This window comes from Panthera pardus, unplaced genomic scaffold (genome assembly GCF_024362965.1).
Source record: "Panthera pardus isolate Hobbes unplaced genomic scaffold, ASM2436296v1 HiC_scaffold_26, whole genome shotgun sequence".
NCBI lineage: Eukaryota > Metazoa > Chordata > Mammalia > Carnivora > Felidae > Panthera > Panthera pardus.
In genome coordinates, this window is record NW_026526832.1 from 26,181,873 (window position 1) to 26,196,873 (window position 15,001).

A 15,001-nucleotide genomic window follows, 5' to 3' on the forward strand; every position below is an offset into this window, starting at 1 on the left:
TTATTGACAATTTTAGAGAAACCTCAGGCTCACATTAGTAAGCTTATATACACGTCAGCCCATTCTATCTACTGCAAAGTGAACATTCTAGGCTGCAGGAGGCAGAACTGGCATAAGGAAGTAAAGTAACAATCCTTTTTAACCCCCTTATTTTATCGTACCTCATTTTATAACCCCCCTGTGGTGTCTACCTTCATTAGACAATAACGAGGACTTTTTTTTTTTTTTCACAGAACTGTGTGAGAAACATGGAGGGCCTCCAGAAGCCTATACCATCCATGGGTCACAGGTGCAGTTATCCAAATGAAAAGGTAAGCAAGCTTCTCCTGTGCTTTCTATCTGTGAGTCCCCCGAGGGGCTCAAACATCTGGAGCAAGCAAGGTAGGGTGGGACTCCTGTTCCATGGAAGGTCACCTGGAGGAAAGGAAGGCTGCAGGGAGGTGTTTCACAGCCTGAAGGAGGAAATGGAATGGGAGGCAGAGTGCCTGAGGCCAGCAGGGAGGGAACACAAGTAGCAAACTGTTTCTTGGAGAGTGCAGGCATGACAATCTACTTAGAGACAAAGCCGCAGGTTGACATCATTGACTCTCAGACAAGCATTTGTCTGAAGACAAAGCACAAATTCTTTAGGTTGAGGAAATACAGTTTTTTGGTTTATTCTGTCATGCACAAACCACTTGAAGCATCTGTTTTTTAAAGGCTCAAAAAAAGGAATACAGCATATTCTCTGCCCTTAAGAATTATTGAATCAACACACAGTCACTGAACACATTCCATTCACTAGGTGCTGATGTAGGCACTCAGAAAAGAAAGTTACTATCCCGCATAAAGAGCTCAGAGACCAGCCTGAGAGACAGATTTTTTAAAATGGTCTTGATAGAGGTCATTTTAGGAACATAGTGAATCTTCCATGGAGGAACATTCAATACTCAGAGTACTGGAGGAGCCAAGGAGGGTTTTCTGGAGGGAGTTGGCATTTCCACTGAGGTGTCGGGCTATTGGAAAGGGGGAGGAGGTTGTCTGAGAACAGGGAAATGCATGTTCAACAATTAAGAGGTGAGAGAGGCCCTGGGCTATGCATGGCTTCGCAATACTGAAGCCCAGGATGCAGTAGGGAACTGGCAGGAGAAGAAGCTGGTGGGGCCATCTGAAGGCACATGCCGAGGAATGGGACTCTATGCTGAAGGTTCCGAGGAGCCCTGGATAATTTCATGTGAAGGGCATGATACGTTCAGAGATGTGTTCTGAATCGTTTGTCACTTAAGTGGAAGGTGAGGAAGGGAGGCAAGGCCAGAAACCCAGGGGGAACTAGCAAATGAAGATCATGTGCCCAGTGTCTCTCTAGCTTGTGTTCTAGACTTCCTAACTCTGGCAATTCCACAGATACACAGGATATGTAATGTTAATTTTCAACAACTGCCATGAGTGGCTTAAAAGCAAAATGGCTTGTCCATCCTTGTAGATTTCCCAGGCTGCTTTCAGCAGGATGGAAGGCCCATCTGCTTTTTTGGCTTGAAGGGAAGGCAACAGCACAGGATGAGCCTTCCTGCCTCATCCTACAGGCCATCAGTGGCCTGCTCCTGAAGTCCTGAGATGGGAGATGGCCTGGTCACCAAGGGTCTTTCCATGGCGGGAGGTGGAGGACTTGAGGCTGGCTGCTCCTGTGCTGGCACCGGCTCTTATTTTTCTCGTGCTGAATTGCTGGGGAAGTGGTTGAAATCAGAAGCAAAATGCCACATTGCACGCCCACTGAAGTCTGGGCTCAAGGGAAAGGAGAATGATTGCCAGAGTGTTAGCTGTTCCTAATCCACTCCTGGACCTTAAGCTGTCTTGAACAGAGTTGCCAAACAGCTTGGTAGAGACTGGCCTTTGGGTGGGTGTGGGCAGGGAAGGGGAGGGGAGGGAGGGGAGCATTGGCTCTCCATCTCAGTTACTTGTTCAGAAGCAGCTCCCTTCCCGAGAGGCTGGTATTGCGGGTCTGCAGCAGGGTGAGTTTATGACTTTGTCTGAGAACTTGCTGTCAGATTTGCCAATTTGACTGTACATGCAAGTATAGGGTTGTTTAAAACTGATTTGGAGTTTTTAATCTTCCATTTGTTATTTTAGTTGGGAATTTCTTGGTAAGCTCAAAATCTAATGCTGGAGCCTTGGAAAGGAATTATCATATCATGAAAAAATGATACTATCTTTCTGTGGATTACTGTATAGGATTCCGGTTTTCACATAGAAGAGTCTGTGATTGGGAGATGATAGTTTGGACATTGGGCAGTGATCAGGCACCATGGAAAGAGCAATGTTCTGGGCTTAGTAGACTGTGGTTTGAGTCCCAGTTCTAATTCAGTGTCACCTTGTGTGAGTCCCCTCATTGCCTCAGGCCTTGTTAACCCTAGGGGAAATGGGGGTGTTGATTCTTTGACTCAGATTTTATAGCAGAGCAGAATGAGGTCAGGAGAACTGACAATATTAATACAAGGTCCCAGAGTGAGTAGATGTTAGAGCTATGAGCAGACTCATTCACGTGCATACATTCACATGCATACACTCACATGCATGCGTTCTGTAAGGAAAGCACTTAGTTTCACTGTGGTGTGCATATGTGCTCTGCTGTGGAGCAGGTCACCCTGGTTTCTCCTCTTGCGTGGGTGCTGATGAGAGTCTGGGTTGTAGCTGAATAAGAGAGAAGTATGCGTGAGTGAAACAGCAGAGGCCTTCTAGCTTTTCCACTGTGTACTGATTCCATAGGGTGATGTCAGAAGAAGGCACAGGGCAGAGAAGAGTGGACGGTAAGGGAGGGTCTGCTTCTGCCCTCGAGGAACGAGTGAGGCTTTGGTTCCTAGAATGTGTCTGCATGCTTCTTTCATTCACTTCTGAAACACAAAGAGCTCTGTCTGAGACCCTGGCAGGACAGCAAGTCTTTTCGGGATGACCGCAGTGATCTAGGATGATTTATGACTTGTTGCCTTGAAAAGCACAAGCCCAAAGTCAGACTTGGTGCATTCTGGACTGATGCTGTGATCTCCAAGCCAAGGGAGGGCTTGAGCAATGGTGGGGATGGTGTCGACCGCTCCTTACACAGCCATTCCATTCTGGAAGCCCCACCCCTCTCAGTAGTTGCTGTTCTGTGTTCCTGGACATGTTCTGTAGAAAAGGAAAGCAACAGAAACTGGTACATTTAGAGCAAAATTGAGCATAAGATTCTGACTGTTACTTTATATGAAGAAAGAACAGTCTTCAGAAGTAAAATTTGCATAGTGCTTGATTCTTTTCAATTTTAATTTTAGTTTTTAAGTAACATAGGTAGGTAGTTTAATCACACTAACAAATAGTTTTGGAACAGTGAACATGACTCTTCTCAGTGTTTTAATTTATTAACTGATTCAGGCATTATTAGTACTCCTGTTTGAAAGGGGAAGTTGAGGCATGGAGAGGTTAAGATTCCTGACCAGGTTCACACAGTCGGCAAGTGTCAGGGATGAAATCCAAACCCAGGTCTGGGCTTTGAAGCACCATACCATACCGCTTCACTGAAAAGCAAAAGTCAAATAACATTATAAATCTTATAATACAAAACAGCAGTTCCTTATTCCACCCTTCCCCACCTCTGACTTCTATCCTTCAGGAATAACCACTGTGTTCCTTGCTGTTGTTTTTCATCTGGAATGTTCTTCCATATTTCTCCATATCATGTTTTTGCTGTCTTTTTCCGCAGTGTTTCAATTTTAGATGTTACCTATTGACTTAATTCTATGAAAGATGAAAATTTCACTCTCTCGATATCACCCATCTGCCCCTGCCACAAACACATGTACATCTCATCTCCCCGTTCCCCCTTTATATTTAAGCACCACTTTTAGTCAAACCAATATTCAGTATTTAATGTCATATAATTATGTAAATATTAATCAAAGATGAGCCTTACAGTATACGATTGTTCATTATCTTTCTCTACAAGTTTTTGTAGTCAATAATTCCTTCTTTTGTTTCGTATTGTTATCCACAATTCTTCCCTAGCTTTTCTAACAGGGCTATCGAGCACTTCTCAATATGAACAAATACTTCAGGCAATCTTTCAGGCTTTGTTTTTTCTTAGAGTTATTCCTTCTAGCACCATCTGTCCTGTCTTCCTCTGCCAGTCAGGATTGTTTATGCTCTGGGGCTGATGCATCACTGGTATCCTAGGATTTGTCTTGATCGTCATCCTGGGAATTGCCTTCGTCTGCCTCATAAGCTAGATCCCTGGTTTCTTCCTCTTTCTTAGTTTAAACCCTAGTATTGGGGGGAAATCATATCTTCTAGTAGTGTCCTAAGAAAAAATACACGGTGGAAAAATATTGTAAAACCTAGCATGTCTGATGATATTTTTCCTCTACTTGCATATTTGAGTGTATTTTGAGTATAGATTTCTAGATTAGAATTCTAAGGCATTTCTCTACTTTTAACTTGCTCCCAATGCTATTTTTTGAAAAGTATGAGGCAGTACGTTATTCCTAATTCTTTGTGTGGGAAAAATTGTTTGTATGCTTTTTCTCTCTGGAAACTTTTAGGGCTTCTCTTTATCCCAAATTTTACGATGACATGACTTGACGAATCCTCTTTTCGATTCAACATGCTGGGCAGGCTATATTCCCTTTTGATCTGGAAAACCATATCCCTTGGCTCAAGAATATCATATATAAATATATAGTTTCTATTTTATACAGTATGTATTTTTATAGTTTCTTTCTCTGACCCTTCCTTCCAGTTAGCTCGTCAGTTGAATGTCAGTCTTCATGGGTTTATCTTTAATTTTCTAGCTTATTGTTTTCCTTTTCTATCATTTTTTGGTTATGCTTTATAGATTTCCTTAAATTTAATCCTCTATATATTTTATTGAATTTTAAATAATAATTTTAAGTGCCATGAGACTTTGAGTTTCTCAGAGTTCTTATCTAGTGTTTTTTTATTAGCACTTATTCTTTTCTGCATTGATTTAATATCTTTTCTTATATCTAAGAATATTCTTTAAAAAAATGTTTCATGTTTCCTCAGTTGCCTTAATTTCTTCTACTTCCTCTGAGTAATTTCCCCACCCTGACTTTTTCTCTTTCTTTTTGTCTCTGTCTCCGTCTCTCTCTCTTTTTTATTTTATTTTATTTTTCTGGTTTAGACTCATATTAGAAACTTAGCACAGATGTCTTAGTACAAGTGAATGGCACAGAGATTCAATTTCTTTTTCATTCCAGTATAGTTAACATACAGTCAAAGATTCCTTTTCAAGTTGAGTCCCTAAAAAGCTGATGTGAACCTGTGTGTGTGTGTTTGGTAGCTATGATTGGGATGGGGAAAGGAGGTGTGCTCAGTAATCTGCAGACTTTGCTTTGGGATTATTGGGTGAGGACCTGGCTGTTTCTTTGGGTCCCCAGGATCAGTAGGTTTCGCTTCCCATGGGGCTGGCCAGTTTCTCTGGGAGGATTCTCCAGCTCCCTGCCTGGGGAGAACAAGGACAAGTCTGGCTCCCGTGTTCTGGCTGCTGGGCAGGGAAAGATGGTGGGTTTCACCATTTCACATGCAGATGTTTACTTACATTCTTCCCTTTCTATTTTGGTACCTTGCCCTTGCCTTTAACTGAACCTGGGGACCTCAAGTCCAAAGTGTCTCCAGAGGGGAAAGCTGTTTTGTGCCTGGCTAGAGGAAAGGTGATTGGTTGTGTGAGCAGGCTCAATCTACACCTCAGCATTTGGAGATACTCGACACCCTCCCATCTCTGTGCCGTTCCAGAGTTGTATGGGTGAATCGATTGGCACCTTTTGGCTCCATGGACCCTTGACTGGCTATCAGATTTTAGTTACTACTTGTTTATCTTCTTCTTGTTTCCTAAATTTTGTTGACTATCTATAATCCTCTCTTTCACTTTAGTTGTCATTTGGGGTTCATATCTTTTATGATGTTGGAGAAGGGAGCAAAGATAAGTACCGACTTGACTTTCAGCAAACCTCTTCATCCACATGCTGCTCTTCATCCACATCCATATACCTGAAATGGCTGAAAATATCAGCTCCATATCCCTTGTAGGATCATTTCTGTGGTTTACCAACAGGTCTCATGCACACATACATTAGAAAATGATTCCTGATGTTCATGGCTTTCAGGGATATAAAGGATGCATAGGACCCACTTTCTGCCTTCAGAGGAAGAATAACAGACCATTCCTACAGAAGAGAAGATACACCATGTGGGCAGGATAGGAGAAATTTCTGGGATGGGAGCTCACAGGGGGCCTAGGGGTAGGTAAATTTTGAATTGTGCCTTGAAGTTAGGCCTGGGGTCTGTAGGTTAACAGGTGAATAGAACAATTTAAGTGGTAGGAGGATTCAGTAAACACTTTGGGAGAGAATTCACAAAGCAGCAGAGAAGTAGGGGAGAGCTCTTGTGAGTCTGCTTGGCAAGATGAGACAAGAAAAAAACATCAGAAACAGATGGCAAAGAAGCTCTTTTGCCAGAAGAGGAAGTGTACGTGGAAGTCTAGAGTCATGCTCTCCTTTAGTTTTGTAAGGAGATCAAGGGGTACTTAACGTTTTCCCCTGGCTTCGACTCCAGAAGTCGGGAGATGCCAATAATGTTCATCCAAAGGCTGGAGTCAAGAGGAAGCATCTGCTCAAGATGCTCTAGTTTCCTGCTGGGCTTGTGGATGGACCAAGGTGGGTTCATTATCATGGGGATGTCCAAGGAGAGGAAGTACACTTGTCAACAAGATCCTATGAGTGGTTGGGAACGTCTACTGAAGGTGAGTGGAGAGGCCCATGGCGGGCCCTTGACAGGTGGTGAAGGTGAGCCTAGTGAACTGAAGGAAGACCAATGGGCAGTGCACAGTAGGTCAGAAAGGATAAGATGTTCTTCTGTGCCCTCACTGACATATGGGTACGGTCGTGGTTTGGCAATATGTATCTTAAGAGGTTTATTATTTTCCTCTTCTTACACAGTGACTTTGAACAAGTTGCTTTCTTTGCAGACATTTGGTGAAAATCAAGGAGCAATGTTCTGGTTGCACATGGTAAATCGGATCTCTCCCCAAAGTCAGCCTGAAACTGTAGGACTCATCCTGACCAACCTCCCAGATTTCACCACAGCAGTGTTGGGAGTCTGCTTAGAATCATAAGAGTTAGTGACAATTTAAATATTCTGCATATTTTGGCAGAGGGTGTAATTAATGCTGATATTAATGGCAAAAGTAGAGAGAAATGAGTGCTCTTTTCTTGTTAAAGGCAACCCAAGAACATTTGTGAGGTAGAATGGGTTAGGTGAAGAGAATCATTTATTGAATATCTAGTTTTCTAGGATGTTCAGATTCTCCTGGATTTCCAAATAACTGCTTATAACAGCTGGCATTAGTACCCCACATTAACTACTTCTTCCTTCCCAAATTAGTTTTTGAAGAATGGAAGTGATGTTAGCTCTGTTCTTTGCAATCACAAACATCCCTATACCATAGTTCATATAGAAAGAGCTCAGCTTAAAATTGATAACAACCTGAATACTTAATTATATAACCATGTTTTTAGAATTATGATTTAAAAGAATAGAAAATTGCCCAGACAAGTGAAGAAAAAAAAGCCACAATAAATAATGCAGTGTTGGATTCTAATACAAAGTATAAGAGAAATATCTGAGTTTATAGCAATATAAATTAATGATTGAATAAAACAAATGAGGGAGAGTAGACAAATGTCTCATGTAGCAGTCCCAATTATTTATGTAGACACTCTGCCCTCAAGGCGGTGTGCATAGTTACTCCCTTTCAAAGTGTATACATGGAAAGGGAGAAAAGGTTACAGCAGAGAAATCTGACAAATACTACGTCAGCCAGGTGATCTGGGCTAATGTTCTAAGTGGCTCCAGTGTGCTACTTTTACCATAAACAAATGACTTTTTTTAGAAATTTAGCAGTAACAGAAGTTGGCTATTTATCCCACAAAATTCTATTTTGTAGGTAGAATAGATGTATAAAAGAGTGTAAGGTTCAACAATGAATTATGATTGTAAACAGTTGCCGTGGGCATTTTTAATTCCTCAAAGTATCTAGTGCAGGAATTTGCAACAGAGTAAATGAAATGATCAATGAGTGTTTGTTTAATTGGCTAAACATACAACAGTTTTATCGGTAGAAATAGTAGTTATCTTCTAAGTGATATATCTTTCTAAAACACATATCATAACATTACGTTTCATTGACAATAAGATTCAAATTGTTACCGTGACATTCAAAAAGCCTTTAAAAGCTGGCCTGAATGACTTTGCTAACCTCATTCCCTATATGCAGTGGCTATGTAGTATTTACTGATCCCTACAAAATTCTTGAACTTTCTTGTCTTCACACTTCTGTTTATTTTCATTTTCTCAGTCCCAAATGGTTTTTCTCCCTTGTTTGATAAAAATCCTCCAAAACCAAATTAAAAGCAAGTCTAGAATTAACTCTACCCTGTCTTTAACCCAGGTAACTGAGTAACTCTAATGCAGCACTTATAGACCACTGTGGGTTCTAGTTAGGTGTGTATATTTTGCTCCACATTCCACCATTCTATGCTTTGTTTATAATTATTTTTTTTTCGAGAGATAGAGAGAGACAGAGAGAGAAAGCAAGCATGAGTGAAGGAGGGGCAGATAGAGAGGGGGACAAAGGATCTGAAGTGGGCTCTTCATTGACAGCAGCAAGCCCCATGCAGGGCTGGAATTCACGAACCGTGAGATCATGACCTGAGCCAAAGTCGGTCACTCAACTAACTAACTGAGACACGAAGGCACCCCCACCACTCTATGCTTCTTGAAGACACACCCTCTTTCCTTATGCTTTTTGGAATCTTCTATTGCCTTACTAGGAACTCACACATAGTAAGTACTCAAGAAATACTCATTTAATTCAGTGGTCCTAGAATTGGGGTGCACAGTAGAAGAACGTGGAATGCTTTTTAAAAGTACCAATGCATAGACTCTACCCAGAATAACTAAATTAGAACTTCCAGGAGTGGAGCCTAAGCATCGATATGCTAATAAGGTCCCTCAAGGATTCTAGTATGCATCCATATAATTGAAGTGGGCCAGGGGCATCTCAGAAGTGAGAGGGGCAGTAAGGCAGTTTAGCTCCAGCAGCCCTCCCCTAATTCACGGTTCTGCCTAGCCCTTGATCACCAACATCTCTGAAGACTCATCACTGCACCTGGAATAGTTTTTGGCTTCACTATGACTTTGAAGTGAACTTTAACTTCTAAAGAAATCTGTGATGACACAAAAGGCAGGTAAGATATATAGTTGAAAGATCAGCCCCCACATGTGGAAATGGTTTGTTACACTCTGGAATGTACCTGTGAAAAATGTAGCTTTGAAAATGTTAGTAGCAGATGCTTCTGTTCATCCCCACGCAATTTACTGATTATGATGTGCAATTGCTTCCTCTCAAATTCCAAGTCAGTTGTCTTCTGGGGTGTTTCCTTCAATCAGGATAGCAGTGCTAACATGTGGATTGGCCAGACTATGCTTTATATAGTGATGCTGTCTGGAGGCGTGCCCCAGGGTCTCATGTGTTTCTCCCTGTCCTACCTTTACAAGTGTGAAGGCTAAGGTGACAACTGTTTTCTCTGAGATGCCCAGGACACTTAGTTCCTATAAAGCCAGGCTACTGGTACTTAGTCAGTGGTTCTCCAACTTGAGCATGCATCTGAATCATCTCTTGTTAGAACACACATTACTGGGCCCCATCCAGAGTTTCTGATGTGATAGGTTTGGGAAAAAACCTGGAGAATTTGCATTCCTAAGTTCCCAGGTGATATTAATGCTGGTGGTCCAGGGACCATACTTTGACGACCAGTGTTCCAGGTAGAAGAGCAAAAAACGTAATGATAAAGGGAGTAGAAAAAAATAGAATTGATTAGTTTTGTTGTGTTTTCTTATTTTAATGTTTGTTTATTTTTGAGAGAAAGAAACAGTGTGAGCAGGAGAGGGGCTGAGAGAGAAGGAGACACAGAATTGGAAGCAGGCTCCAGGCTCTGAGCTGTCAGCACAGAGCCCCACATGGGGCTTGAACTCCTGAGCAGTGAGATCATGACCTGAGCTAAAGTCAGACACTTAACCAACTGAGCCACCCAGGTGCCCCAGAATTGATTAGGTTTTAAAGGGGTATGCACTAAGTTTATTGACGCTTATTCAGCTGAGAAAAGAGAGGTATAGCTATGATTCTTACTGTTTTAAGGATTATTCTGTGGCTAACCTATGTTACCCTCTAGCAACAAGAAATAAGGAGTAAATGTGTACATGATTTTCAACCACAGGCTGCTCTGAGTTATGAGTTTGTGGATGAAGTTACGCCATGAGATGAGAATTTAGAGGGAGGTTATGTCTCTGCCACAGAATTTTTTAAATCACAAGTGTGAAGCTTTATCACAGTATAAAACAGACTTTTCTAATAAGAAAACCAACTTTGCTGACCACGGCCCTTACCAAACACACAAAGCTCACAGCCTCTGCCTGAACCCTTAGTAGGGCAAGCTCTTGGCTGCATCCAGAAGGTGCACTGCCGTGGGAAGAGAGAACAGAGGAGGGGGAAAAGTGGGGGCGTTTCTCTTACTTACAACTTACATTTTTATGTACTGTTTGTATCAAGTAATAACTCTCTTCTAGGATATTGAATGGGTGCTGAAAAAGCCCACAGACAAAAGATGAATCAACCCTGTGTTTTCTCAATACCACCCTCCACCCCCAGAACTCACCGCCTGCTGTGTACTCAGGAAGGCTTATGTTAGGCTGTGACTGGGAAGATGAAAAATAAGTCTAAGAGATGACCCCATCCATCAAGAAGCTACAGACTATTTTGTGAATTCAGGAAAGATGGAGCTGACAAAGCAAGGGCAGAGGAGGGGTAGAGAGAGAAGTAGGGTGTTGGGGAACTGGATTCCTGTAAACAGCTAAGCTGATGCCAACCAAAAATGAGGCAAATCTTTACATTCATGGTAACAGAAGAGCAGGGCTTTAGACTTGATCAAGGTGAGAGTAGGTCTTCAAATTCCCTTTTCACCATTTTCTGCCCAATAAATACCTAAATAAATTCTGTTCCCATAAATACCTACCCCACTCTTTCCTACCCAGTAGCACGTAGAGGCTTCCTTGGTATATGAGATGGGGTGAAAGGGCTGCAAGCTTTAACACCAAACAGCCATGGGCTTTGGGAGAATAGTTTCTACACTTTGGCCACTGCGGGGGGGGCGGGGGGGGAATATATGTTGGGCAGAGATGGGAAGAGCAGAGCCTATAAGGGCTGCAGGAGACATAGCACCTTCCTTTCCTTAGAGCCCATAGGAATATCAGCTAAATCCCTCAACTGTACAGGAGCTTTCACTTTCTTGGAGTTTAGTGCATATCCTCGTAGTCAGGATCCGTGGGGAGGCCCTGTCAGCTACTTCTTTTTCCCTTCTCCGCAGGTGAAAATACTCCTGTGCAACCCCTACTGAGGAGATCCTCCACATATTTCTGTTTTTCACCCAGCAGAGGGTATAGGATCTTTGTAAACTGTATTTTTTAAATATTGGGTTATTCTTTTGAGGGCCCATTAGGGGAGATATTTAGATACTCTTTCCATTGGCACCTTATGATTCAAATTCTTGCCTGTTAAATGTAAAAAAAAAAAAAAAATCCTAAAGAATGATTTCTTTAAAAGGACCTAACTTAAATACATCTGTGGAAACTAAGCATAATTTATTTTTAAATTAGGTTAAAAATGTTTGCAGTGTATGCCCAAACTTTTCCAGATGTTAAAACAAGTAAACACTATTAGATCAAATTTAATTTGGTTTGGTGTTTTAATCAACTTTTACCTTGATTTTCTTTTTTGCTTCTAACGAGGTTTACTCGTGTGTTGGAGGTGGTCTTAAAAGTGTTAATTTTAGCTTTTCTTTACAACACAAATACACGCACCAAGGCATTTTCTTATTATAAACGGAGTTAGATAAACTTTCAGTGTAGCTTTGCTTCATTAAACCAGGAAGTTTATACACTCTAACAAAAAAAATATGTATTTCCATTTCATGTTGGCATCAATGGTAGTACTGTGTATAATGTCATTAGTACTGGTAGCTGGAAGTCTCCATGGGAGATTGATGAAAGACAGATGACAATAAAAAGGGCATCAGAAACCAAAAATAAAATCTGAGATGTGGCTTTAGAAGCAAGGGCACTGTTTCCTAATGCAGGAAGTGTTTCTTGGGATGTGGCCTTGAGAGCTCAAAGGGGACTGACACTGGGGCTTCCCATGTAACATGGCAGTCGGTGAAGCAGGCTGGACATGCTCAGGGAGAGGAAAGGGTGTTCCCATCTTCCAGATTTGCAGGAAGGAGAGAGGATTTATGGAATGTGTGGTGCTTTATGTTATTTTTCAAAAGTAGTTTTCTGAATTGCTTTGAATGTCATGAAATGTGCTGATTAAGCTCCCGTTTTAGGGATTGAATGACACAAATTATAGTTTAGCCATGTTAAATTAGAGGGGTGGGCCAAGGTGGGAGTTGACATTTGATCCTTATTATAGCAAGTCTTGTTTGAGTAAGATTCTTCTGGATACTACGTGTTAACAAAGGCACACGAATGTATGTGTGTAAGAGTGTATTTTAATTACGCATATCCATGTGTAATTAAAAAATAATAAAAAGGGAATGTTAAGGACTCCCACGTTCCTTTTCATGCTAAAGATAATTTTGTTTTTTGTAAGTTCTATTCCTGGTGTCATTGTACAAATGTGGATAATGGGTAAGAAGGAGAAATCAAAGCAACCAAACCAATTTAGTTGAGTTACTTTGGAAAGGGCCAAGATGCACTTGCAGAAGAAAATAGATTGTAAAGGTGTGAGGAGATAGGCAAGAATAACAAGATCCTGCTCAGGACAAATTTTGGAAAGGTTTGGGGGTACATTTTGAAAGAGAGGCAGAAAGACTGCAACACAAGCTACAATGAGAAGGACTTCAGGGTGTAGATAGCAAAGGCAAGTATAAATAATTCTGTAGTGTGTGATGAATGGGTTTGGAAAATGTTCACTCAATGTTCCCAGTGAACCCCCAATAACCTAACACTATTTTTCCTCGTTATTCCCATAAGGCCTTCTTCTTTCCATGTTTTCCTTTATGGCACAGTTGATCAGTCCTCATTTTTGAAATACCTTCCTCAAATTCTCAGAAACTCTACTAGATTGTACGTTTATATAAACCTGTAAAAACTTCTCATCCCCATCAACTAGGATTGCCTTTGGCTGCATGTAACAGATAAGGTTTATTTTTCCCACATAACAAGAAGTCTGGAGGTTGGTGGTTTGGGGTAGTGCAGCTTCTCAAGAAAATATCCCTTATGGTATTTTTTCAAAATGGCTGCTTCATCATCAGGCATCAGAAATGTGTTCTAGGTGGGAGCAGGATAAAGAGGGAAGGACAAAAGGCATATGCCAGCTGGGGTTATCTCTGTAACCAGAAGAACAAACTTTCCATATCCGACAGATTTCCCCTTAAATACCAAACACAATTGTGCCACCTGGTCAACCCTAGTTGCAAATGAGTCTGAGAGACAAAGCATTTTATCTGTGTTTATTGTTTCCTGCTTCCCCAAACAAAACTGGGGTTTTGTAAATAAGGAGGAAGAGGGGAATGAACATTCAGTAGGCTATTAGCAACACCTCCCATATATCAAGCTTGTTACGTAAAGCTGGATACACACAGGGGCTGGTGGAGACCTTGCCTAAGTTCTTCCCACACCTGCTTACATTTATAATTTATAATTTGTGATCCTCACTGTTAGACTCTTCATGTCTTTCAAAGTGTGCTAGATGCTGGTGCTAATTTTATATGTCCTGTATTAATTAGATCTGGAGAAGCTGCTTTCTCCACCAACTGAGGACTTTGTGCCAAACCAAGAAAATGAGGCCTCCCTGTTTTGTCAAAGGAAATAAACATGCTTTTTGTTCATAACCCAAAGTATTGAGTCTATAGGTAAGAGGAGGTTGGGTTGTAGTAGAAGAGATTACTCTCATGGCAGACAAGTGGGAAAGGGTATTGGGGTTGAACCTCCTTGGGCTTCTCCACTCATGCTAAGTAACTGGCAACTTGCTTTGCTAACATAGAAATGCACACAATTTTTCTCTCAATTTTTTTAGCTATGGTGGGCCCTCACCAACCTACTTACACTTTTTTAATCAGAGTAAAAAATGCCATTTTTTTTCCTTCATGAGAAGTGGATCCTAGTCTAATTGACAGGCCTGTGCTCTGATTGACAACACTTAGAAAAACCACACAGAGTACAAACATGTTTTAAAGACATTGGATAGGTCTGTAAACAGTGAGGACTGGATGGACTGAATTTTTGGGCAGTAGAGAACCATTCAGAGCTGAAGATCAGCAGGTGCTTCATTCCCCCCAGGGAGGATGTATCAGTTCTTGGTGCTGGCTCATGGCTAAAGATCAGGGCATCATTGCTAGTATGAAGAAAAATCAGAAAAGCTGTTTGTGGACTCGTGAGGCTGAAGTGAACAGGGCTGATGTCTTGATAGGCTTCAGATATATGGCCTTCCCCCCCATAACACACTTGACGAATTTAAGGCAATGTGGAAAGTTAAAAAAAAAAATCTTAAAGCTTATGAATGTTAGAAACTAATTCAGTCTCTGGTTCTTAGAAGCAAAGAGCTACTAAGGAAAGTTAGCTAGAAAAGGAAACTAGCAGGAGTAGAACACTTAGAAGAAGTGGTAAATTAACACTAGCACTCATAGGCTCTTTTTCCTTGGGGACTTTCATCAGTTCTGGCCCAGAGAGAAGCTTGAAATCCAAGCTTGGTTTCTGGTGGAAGTCTATTACAGAGGACAGAAAAGCAACAATGTTTTGGTGATCATCCGGTGATCATGATTTATCACCCCTCAATATATTTGTGAAGTTTTGAAGCACAGGTTGGGGAGGGTATCTACAGATGAACCTTTTGTCTTCCAGAGTAGAAGACAAGAAAGGATTATAA

At 41.3% G+C, this 15,001-nt stretch overlaps 1 long non-coding RNA gene across 1 annotated transcript in view; it reads left to right on the top strand.

Moving 5' to 3' along the window:
- The window catches only part of LOC109268098 (uncharacterized), a 58,759-nt gene that overhangs the window by 4,052 nt on the left and 39,706 nt on the right, over positions 1–15,001 (top strand). The window contains exon 2 of the long non-coding RNA XR_002080468.2: positions 234–311. This is a non-coding gene — a long non-coding RNA (uncharacterized LOC109268098). The remainder of the gene's footprint in view (positions 1–233; positions 312–15,001) is intronic.